We start from the raw sequence: 10,272 nt of genomic DNA, 5'->3' as shown, positions 1-10,272 counted from the left end.
TATATATATATATATATTTGTCTACATACAAATAAATTTGTTAAAACATTGTCTTCTTTGAATTGCTTTTGATTATATATATTCCTATATTTATCTCGCAGCCGTGTACTAACACATGAATTATACAATTCATATTCTCATTGATATGTATTGACTATTTAAGATATTTGTGTACATTGTTAAGAATAGTAGTATGTCTTTATCTATCTATGTATCTATATATCAACAAGGTTAACCTATTCGAATGACGTGACAAATTCTTTGCATATGTGTATGTGACGTTTACGAACCGTCGACTATCAGAAAAAGAAATAAACTACGTTTGTCGCGATAATCATAAATGAACAGAATTAAACATATTTTCTCACATAAGTATATCTTTGTCAGAATGATTGATAATATGTCACATGTCACAAGAATAAGCATTCATATAATAGAATAGTACATGTATATAAACAATAAGTTCCTAATGTATATATATCGTGCGAATATAAATTCGATTTCAAAATCAGCTAAAAATAATCTACTGGGAGTAATCAAGAAAGAGTCAGCCTGTTATATAGCAGCTCTAACTGACTAACGGAGCATGTGCGCTGCGTAAGATTTTGGCGGGAGGGCGATCTCTATAACTTTGACAGCTTTGCCTTCCGACACGTTTATGTATCCGCGTATATATTCAACGAGTAGCGTAAGCGAGAAAACGCTTATTTTCGTGTGTTGTGACATGATTAAATAATACGATGACTTACCCGTAGCGGCCCACACGAGATCAACGATAGCGAAGTCGTCTTTGCGGAAGGGTAGTCCGCGCACGTTCCTTACAGCTCATGATAGCGCCTATTCGAACTCGTTTCCTCTCAAATTTGTTGCTCCATCCACTTTGCTGGGGATTTGCGAGGTCTTCTGCGTAGCGTTAGGCCCTCTTTCAACGTCCCCCTCGCTCGGAAACGTTTGGTACCGTGGACGGGCGGAGTCTCGAAATCACCGCCGGAATATGATACCGCGGTTGTCGTATCGCTGGTTACGAAACCGAGTCCTCGTCCGATAGGGATCGCCCGATTGTACTCCCGGCTGAGAACGAAAGACGGGTGACGTCCTCGCACAGGATGAAAAACCGCGTGTGTCGCGGTGGATCTCATCCACCTCCTCGCGCGGAGGTTTCGCGGAGGCTTCGCCTTCGAGACTCGCCGACTCTCCGAGATCTCGAGGACGCTCTTTCACCGGCCAAAGCAAACTTGTTGGATGGCAATACGTGAGTTAAATGTTCACCGCGGATGGTTTACGGCCCGATAGTCCCCACCTCATGCCGCCACGCGGCGCTGCCTCCGTTTTCTCTCTCTCTCTTTCTGCCTCTCCTCGTGCTTTCGTCCCACTACTATCGGCTAGAGAGCTCTCTCTCTCTCTCTCTCTCTTCCTCTCTCTCTCTTCTCTTCTCTCCCTCTCGTACTGTCAATCTCTCTTTCTCTCTCCCTCCATCTCTCTTTCTCCCTCCTGTCTCTCGTATTCGTGTCGTCTCTTCCGTGTGCACCATCGTTCTATCTTGCTCCGTTCCACGAGCCTCTCTGGCTCTCCTCGCGTTCCTACCCACACCAGGGCTGTCCTGCGGCCAGCGCAAAGGCGGGGTATTCGGACCGTGGAAGCGAGAGCGTATATTAGCGCAAGGGAGAGAATTGACTTTAGAACGAGAGAGTGACATCGCAAGATACACGAAATGAACGGAGATGAGAAATCACACACACGCGCGCGCAATTGACTCTACACGTAGAAGAGGCGGATTTATATGCAAGGGCGTTGTTAATGGCGGGAGGGAGTACGGCGAAGGGTGTACGCTCGCTACCTCGTTCCCGCTTCGTTCCATCTCTATCGCGCTTTTCTTCTCTTTCTCCCTTTCCCTCCCCCCCCTTCTCTCTCTCTCACTCTCTCTCTCTCTCTCTCTCTCTCTCTCTTCTCTTCTCTTTCACTTTAAACATTGCTTTCCTTTCACGATGTATGTTATAGTTATCCTTGTTTCTCGCGAACAATATTTTCATCCCTCTTCGATATTGCGCTCGCGCTCTTCAAGGATAAGTTCGATGTCTCTGTCGCGCGCGCGCGCACGTCCTTCCCCTCTTTGCTTTCTCTCCTTTTGATTGTTCTCTCTTTCTCTCTCTCTCTCTCTTTCTCTTTCTCTCTCTCTCTCTCTCTCTCCCCCTCTCTCCTTCTCTCTCCCTTTCCCTCTCCACCCCTCCCTTCGCCAGTGACTTGTACACTCACAAGGATGGCCACGATGACGTAACGAAACACGTGACTATCGTTTAGCCAATAGCGGATAGTTAGTTTAAATCTCGCGGGCATCGAAGACCCCACCTAGCGCTTCATCTTCAGGACTGGTTATCATCGAATGTACATGCAGGATTGAGCCATTACCTGGTGCTTGGCGTTATAGGTATAATTATATAGCGTCGCGATACACATCGAGTAATGGTGATTTGTGGCCACTCCTCTGCACATATACATACTCAATTCTCTCTGTAGCCACGTGGTAGACACGCTACATACGGAACGTTGACTGTTGCTATAGATTTTCAGACGTGACAAAGTATCGACGCGCATACTTGGGCAATATCTTAATGCATTTTGTCTTCGCGAGTCTCCGCTCTCTTGATTATTTACGAGCTTTCTTTTAGAACTTATATGACAATTGGATTTCGATCGTAGGTTGAAAAATGTAACAGATATAGAAAAAAGAAGAAAAAAGAAATGAAAAAAATACAACGAATCTGTTTTTCGAAACTATATCTGGCATACGTATATGGTGAAGAAAGCTGTGGCAAGAAATGCCATGAATCAGTAAACGTGATGTCTACTGAAACCTCATTCGACGCAGCTTGAATAATTTAGAAAAGTCAATTCGCACGACGTCCCATTAATTTGAATTCGTGCGAGAATAAACTCTGCGCTGTGAAATTGCGTTTCGCCATGCGGCCAATTCCGCTTCTGGCGAAATTTAAATCGAGCCCACCTAAACTCGGCACCGAATTTAGAGTTGGAAGCGCCCGGTGGACCATGCGTGCGCTGCAGTCACCGCCAGCGCATACATCATCCGATATTTATTTGTCTCTCTTCCTGAAGAATTTAAAGCGTGTGGAAGCTCCTACTTTTTTCGTCCGGCCGCAGCAATGAACAGTTTTGGAGAAGATACCGTTATTATGGCGTATGACGCAACGAATGGTATCGCGCGCGACAAGTCCGATATATTGAACAATAAATAATGCCGGGACATAAAATCGATGAATTGGAACCCGGACTCCTTCGCTTCGTGTATTTTGTTTTTGCTAGACAACATTAAATCTACCCTACAAATACTCAAAACAAATAAAACAATATGTTTGTAAAAAGAAAAAGAAAAAAATATATAAACGCGATAGCTAAGATATATTCTAGAGATTATACTATCTTCGTAAATAATATAAAGAATGTATGATATTTCGCAAGTAACTTTATATTAACGGATTTCGTAAACCAGTTTATACCATTAAAAAGTTCAATTCAAGATAATATTAGACAATCGTCATAAACTTTTTTAAATAACTGTCGACAAACAATAATACATATAACATTACATGTAACATTAATTCTTTATATATATATATTTTTGCAAGTTAGTGATAAGAATAATGATAAAGATAAATGTAGCTGTAGATAAACGTAATTAATCTAATAAATCGCCGAGCCACGTGACTCTAGAAATGTTTCTGAGAGTTAAGATGGAGTTTGGAAATCCGAGTACGCATTTGCCGTTTGACGGAATGTTATTGCGGCCATAATCGCAGGCGCCAACAGGTGCGAGCCCGGCACAAGCCTATACATGAGTGTATGTGTAAGCATGCAATACTACGTCTGTGAGTCGGTATACCTATATTATCGCTATAGGGCAATAAAGACCCCCATCCCTATAATCTGTGGCGGAAACAATAACTAAACAGGCAGGCAAGCCAGCCAACCGGCACTGATCCAGTACCAGTCATTTATAATGCTAATGGCCACAGGACTGTCAATATTTTGACATTTTACTTCTTTAAGAGACGATATCTTCATCTTTTTTACGTTTTTGTCATAAGTAATTATCGTCGATCAATAGTTATAATATTTTTAGTTATATAATTAACAGTTGTGTAATTAATATAGTTGTAATATTTTATAAAACGTAATGAATTTAACAAAAACGCGAATCATATATGTATACTAATGGAATGTGCCAAAATGTCTCGGTTAACATTACATTTTAGAAATTCATATAAAACCTATCTTCAGCGTAGAAAAAGTTTGAAAGTTAATTTAAAGTTATTCTTATTGTAAGAGTAAACTGTCATCTCAGAAATCCTTTAAACAAGAAGGATATTGCATAAGATCCAAATTTTTTCCATTTATTAAAAGAAATATTTGCTGGAGAGAAATATTACTTTATAATAATATAGATTTTTATGAAAAAAGAGCTTATTTTGTATGTAATCGTAAATAATATTAAGAATTACAGAATATTTGACTTAATTTACATTTTGCGTTTGTTTCATATTTTATACTTTCATGTACTATCCGCACCACGTGTGCATACATCTTATCACGCGCGCATGTCCGTACACATGTAAATCTATCTGCATTTATACATGTGATGTTACATACAGTGTACATTATGCTGGTTTCCATAGCTACGCATGCGTTTACATTACTTACTCGTTCATGAATAGACATTAGTCTATTCATAAACGAGTAAGTACATTAAATAATCAATAAGAATCTTACTGGTCCGTACGTTTGAAAACTCAGCAATAAGAAATAGAAGTAATGGCCAGTAACAGTCAAAGCTAGATTTTTAATGTCTAAATAATTCAATCTGAATTACTATATATATAATACTATGTACGTGCATATATATCGTATTTATTCATTTGAACTGCGCGCCGAATTAGTTTTTTCGGACTTATAAACGCAGTTAAACTACTGTAGTAATATCACGAATTAAATTGATAAGCAATTTTAATAATTTGTTGCTCAATTACCCCATTAGAAAGATGTTAATATGTTGAAAGACTGTAAACTTTATTGCGAAAAATATTACCTCGGCCGGGAGTCGAACTCGGATCTCTTGTACGAGCGTCCTAACTCTTAGACTATCGAGGTATATAAACTATATTGTATAATGTTTAAAAAAAAACATTAGTCCAAAATGTCTAAATCTAACTGTAATATTATATATGTGTAATATATGTATATTACAAACTGTCAAACGTCACATTCTACCATTCTAGTCTTTTAACATCGTGCTTTTTTTATGCACTTTGTATTTAAGAAACATTTTGGCTATATACAAAAAGAATACATACAGAATTGTAATATACATGTACAGATATTTATTACGATAACATCTCTATATACGTATATGCTATAGAAAGAAATATATTTATAGCACGAAAGATTTCAACATATCTTCTACCTCGATCTACTTTCTTATCACAAGGAAATTGTTCCGCCCGTCGTGGCAAGACGCCCGTCCCTCCAACCTTAGGAAGAGAGAGAGAAAAAAAGAGAGTTAAGGGAGGCATACTGAGGAAGAAACAGTGACGAGAAGAGAGAGGATGTTCACTTCTCTAAGGAACAGTCATACATTACTCGCTGGCGAAAAAAGACCATCCATAGGACGTTTAATTTCCAAAGCCCTTCCGCCAGCTCCATTCACCGTGTCCCTGAATCCACGAGCATTGCATGAATTCCGTCATTCAGAGCCCAACCCCTCTCACCACTCTCTGTACCTCTTCAGACTTACGACTGCGAGGCACGACGACGAAAAGCGCCGTCGTGTGCAATCTTCTCTATGATACCACCTCTGACCCTCCAGCGTATAGAATTACAGGGATAAAAAGGGTTCGTTCTGATACGATGAACGCTTATGCTTCCCCACGTGTAATTATAAAAACATGATGCAATCTTTTGATAACGTTTAGCGCATCCATGAAATATATGGAACACTTTTGCGTGTAAATATAATTATTTTGATTTCGTTCAAATACACTTCTGTCAAAATTGTGAAAATTAAAATTGTTTACTTTTTTTTTTAATATTTTTCAATCACACAAATATTCTGCTTCTATAAATTTATTTCAACATTATCAACGATTATCTTAAGTGTAAATTGTTTAATAAATCGCTAAACTAAAAACTGCTTTAAGCGGATTTTCTTTAGTGTGTGTTAAGTATAATATAAAGGAGAGCAATAATAATTTCATTTGTATTTGTATCACGCAAGCGCATGATCAAATTAATATTTAGAAACAACAGAAAGCACACACACACACACACACATATTAATTCTTTTTGATTTTATAGTAAAATATCAAATAAGAGTTGATTAAGATTTTTGATAATAATAAAATATTTTACATAAAATATATAAATAACCAGTAAATATATCGAGAATTATTGCAACAGTATATTTGATTTAATAAATAAATAAAGAATTACTGTAACACACAATATATCCATATACCCTTCGCGTCAATCTCGATGAAGTTAGATATCAGCCGATGCTAAAACATATTTACTTTCCACGCCATTAAACGTAGCAATTTTTACCGCAAGCAATCATATAAGTTTTGAAAATCGTCGGGTTAACCTAACGGCGCTATAAAATCTGGATTCTGGCGGCACGCGCACTCATCCCCATTGCCACCCGTTCTATGGAATATAACCCTCCACGAGTCTCCACACCACGATAACCTAGCGACACTTCTTCCGCTACGTATATCCTCATTTGTCCGCTGTGTTTTACAACTCGAGTCTCGCTTCACGACCGCTAAACATGACGGATGCTTTGATTCGCATTTTCTTACAAATCATGAGCTTACAATCTATGCGTATTACACGAACTCGTCATTTCGAGAAATATACTGAATTACGAATTGCACTTACATAACATCACTTTTTCTTTCCAGAAACAGTTCTGTTGAATGGTGGAATATTACATGTATCAATTGTAGTAAAAATATAGAATATTTTATCATCTCTCGATATTTATACAAATTAATTATTGTTTTATTTTACAAATTTTATCAGCGTGTCGTAACATATTTTTAAACATAAGATGTCATAAGGAACATTCTTTAACAAGGAAAGAATAAGAGAAAAATAGAACAAAGAGAAAGAGAGAGAGAGAGAGAGAGAGAGAGAGAGAGACAGTACACTATCTTGTCATATACATTGTATTTGTATACATTATATTTTTACATTATATTATATTATGTTATACAATATATTATGTTATACATGTATTACTTGATTCATAAAAAAATTTCGTAAAAAAGTTATACTAATTTTAATATTTTTAGTGGTAATATATTTTGAGATTAAGAAAGAGAATTTCTCATTTATGACACACTTTCGCGATGGTTATAAGCCAATGTTATTAAAAAAAATTAAGCAAATTTTTGTACCAACTTTTATGTAGAGGGTGGGAAGAAATGCGGTTTTAAGTACTTTGGCTCAAGACGACTGGAGAAAGGGTGTTTCTCGAGACGTTACCGGAACTGCCTCTTGTTTACAATGGGAAACAAAGTTTACGCGGTTGGGATTAATCTTCGAGCAAGGCGTCCGTGGGGTCTCCAAACGGCGTCAGGATCAGCAAGATCCCTAATGAATCTAGGCAAAGGACCCTCGAGAGTCGGGATCCTGACTTTTGAGAGGGCGCAGCCAACTTCGGCTCAGATGTTGGTCTCGTGGTAGCCAAGACTTGCTCCTGAGTTTCCAACGAGCCAAGGAATACCTCTCATGTTCCATGAACTTTCGAATGCTTGCATCTACCTACGCATCCACAACTACACGGAAAACTGCGAATTCTCTATCGTATTCGCAGACTAATACGTTTACATAATATAATTTTCTATACTTTAGCTATTCCTTCTATAATGTCCCTAGTATTTCCATTTTTTGTTATGTTCATTAATTCATGTCATTAGAGCTAAGAACCATTTTTAGCTATATATATACAATATATATATATATATATATATATATATATATATATATATATACTTAACTTTAAACACACACACACGCGATTAATTTTTTATTCTATAAATATTAAATAAAATATACTATAAATTTTTTTTAATTAGTAGATTATCTATTAACAGATGTCTCTATTAATTTTGCAAATGTAGATAATTGAAAATTATCATACACACACTGATCTCAGTTTAGAATACTAATTGGTAATGCTTTCGCGTACGCTTTATGGTCTACATCCAATGTAATTATAGTTATACTTGTTGACCACGTCCATTTTCACCATGATGGTTACGAGCTGGTTACATTATGGTTGACCTAACGATTTGATGTAGCAACCATAGATGTAACCGCAGACTGATGTTAAAATCCATTTTGTAGCTAGTATTCGCACAAGTGGTCACAAGTTTTTTAAAGATAACGATTATATTTTTATCAAAGTATCATTATTTTAACTTAACAAAAAAATCAATAGTATCAATATAGAAAGCAATAAAAATCTTTTCTTTCTAGGGCTTTGAACTAAATAATTATAATAATAAGTATGTTTGTGCGTGTGGGTGTGTAAAAAACGTCAGAAATGATCGTAAACGCGTTATAATTATTCTTTATATTATAAATAAATAGAGATCAAAAGATGACAAAGCGCGCGTGTGACGATCAAACTCATGGGAGTTTCTCGCGCATAAATAAATGGTGGCGGAGCATGGAATTATCGGTTCCATGCTGCCACCGCCAACACTGTAGGCAGATAGTGTATATTCCATGGCCCCAGTCGCGAGGGTCTTCATCTCTCCTTCGTCTCGCCGCCCACTCGCAAAGACATACCCAGGTACAAGTAACGAGGGGAGGAAGGGTAGGTTAGAGACAGAGAAAGAGTACAAAGTTCCTTGGACACGCGGGCACAACGCATACGCAACCATGGTATCAGGTATAGCGCAGTGGCAAGCCAGCGTGTTGGCGATAAATCATGGGTTACCACATTGTAGCCCAGTAAATCATCGGACGCGGGGAACGCGAGAGCTTCCCAGCGTGAAATGAAACGAATTCATCTCTGTCATCCCCCACTACGTGCTCCCATCCACCTCTCTTTCCACTCCCGTTCCTTCTCTCGCGCTCCCACTGTCGCTCTTTCTTCCGCTTTCTCCCTCCAACCCACCCTTCTCTGCACCTCATCTACTACCATCCCTCAATTCGCCTCCACCATGCCCCTCCCCGCTCGTCCGCGTGTTTTCTATCCTCCGCACGCAACTGGCTAGGGTAGATAGTTATATATAATATCGGTCCCACCCATCTACCCCCATCCATAGTCCTTTCGAGAGGATCGTCAAGAATCTTTCACGAATTTTTTTCGGCAATCGCGTGACGTTTATTCGATTATTTTTTGGCCAACCATCTTTAGATTGCCTATATGTGGTTCTGATCATTCTTTTCGCATGTATTGTTTCAAATATATAGCAATATTTTACAATGTAAATCACGCATTTGGCGGGCGCGTTAAGAAAATTGAGGGAGAAAAGGGTTAAATATATATTTCAGTTATTACATTATCGTGAAATAAACAATATATTCACTTCTTTCTGCATAAAAGTAAATATTTCTTTTCACTTTGATTCGCACAGCTATAGTAGAGCTCTATCTTCGCCATAAGCTTTTTATTTCGTGTCGCCTTTAAAGAAAATTTTGAAATTTTTTTCTCTCTCTCTCTCTCTCTCTCACTCTCTCTCGTTTTCTCTCACTTTCTCTCACTTTCTCTACATGATGTTAAGTCGTGGCGTTGCGAATAGGCGCCCCTTACCGAGGTTCACGTCGGCACCGCAATATTTATCGTAATTTGATACAAGCGGACGACGAACAAAAAATTGCTGCTAGCTGGAGTAGAGTGGGAGGTCAGAAAGATGAGGTAAGGGTGGGACGAGAGGTGGTAGACCCATACATTGCGGGCAACTCAGACGCAGCCGCGCCTCCGCCTTCCTCAGCCTCCCAGCAGCCCCTATCGCCCGATACCGCTCATTTCTCCTACCGCTTCTACATTCCAACTTTTCACTTCCGTTTTCGTCTGTATTATGATTCTTCCTGATATGATCATCGATCACTGAACAGCACTGATATTATATTTCTTGTAAAATAGCGGTTATTGTTACAATAATCGCTATTTTATAAGAAATGTAATAATCATTTTTAATGTTAGAATTTCATATAATATGTTCATGTTTTATATATATATATATATAT

The 10,272-nt window shown here is 38.2% G+C and overlaps 1 protein-coding gene across 2 annotated transcripts in view; it reads right to left on the bottom strand.

Moving 5' to 3' along the window:
- The window catches only part of LOC108754689 (homeotic protein antennapedia), a 158,134-nt gene that overhangs the window by 106,233 nt on the left and 41,629 nt on the right, over positions 1-10,272 (bottom strand). Inside the window, exon 1 of one of the 2 annotated variants that reach the window (XM_018497178.1) lies at positions 750-1,241. The exons of the other annotated variant lie outside the window; for it this stretch is intronic. The gene's annotated coding sequence lies outside the window, so the exon portion shown is untranslated. Of the gene's footprint in view, positions 1-749; positions 1,242-10,272 lie in introns of those variants that run through there. 2 annotated transcript variants of the gene reach the window in all.

This window comes from Trachymyrmex septentrionalis, unplaced genomic scaffold (assembly GCF_001594115.1).
Source record: "Trachymyrmex septentrionalis isolate Tsep2-gDNA-1 unplaced genomic scaffold, Tsep1.0 scaffold80, whole genome shotgun sequence".
Taxonomy (NCBI): Eukaryota; Metazoa; Arthropoda; class Insecta; order Hymenoptera; family Formicidae; genus Trachymyrmex; species Trachymyrmex septentrionalis.
This window is presented reverse-complemented; position numbering and strand designations above follow the sequence as displayed.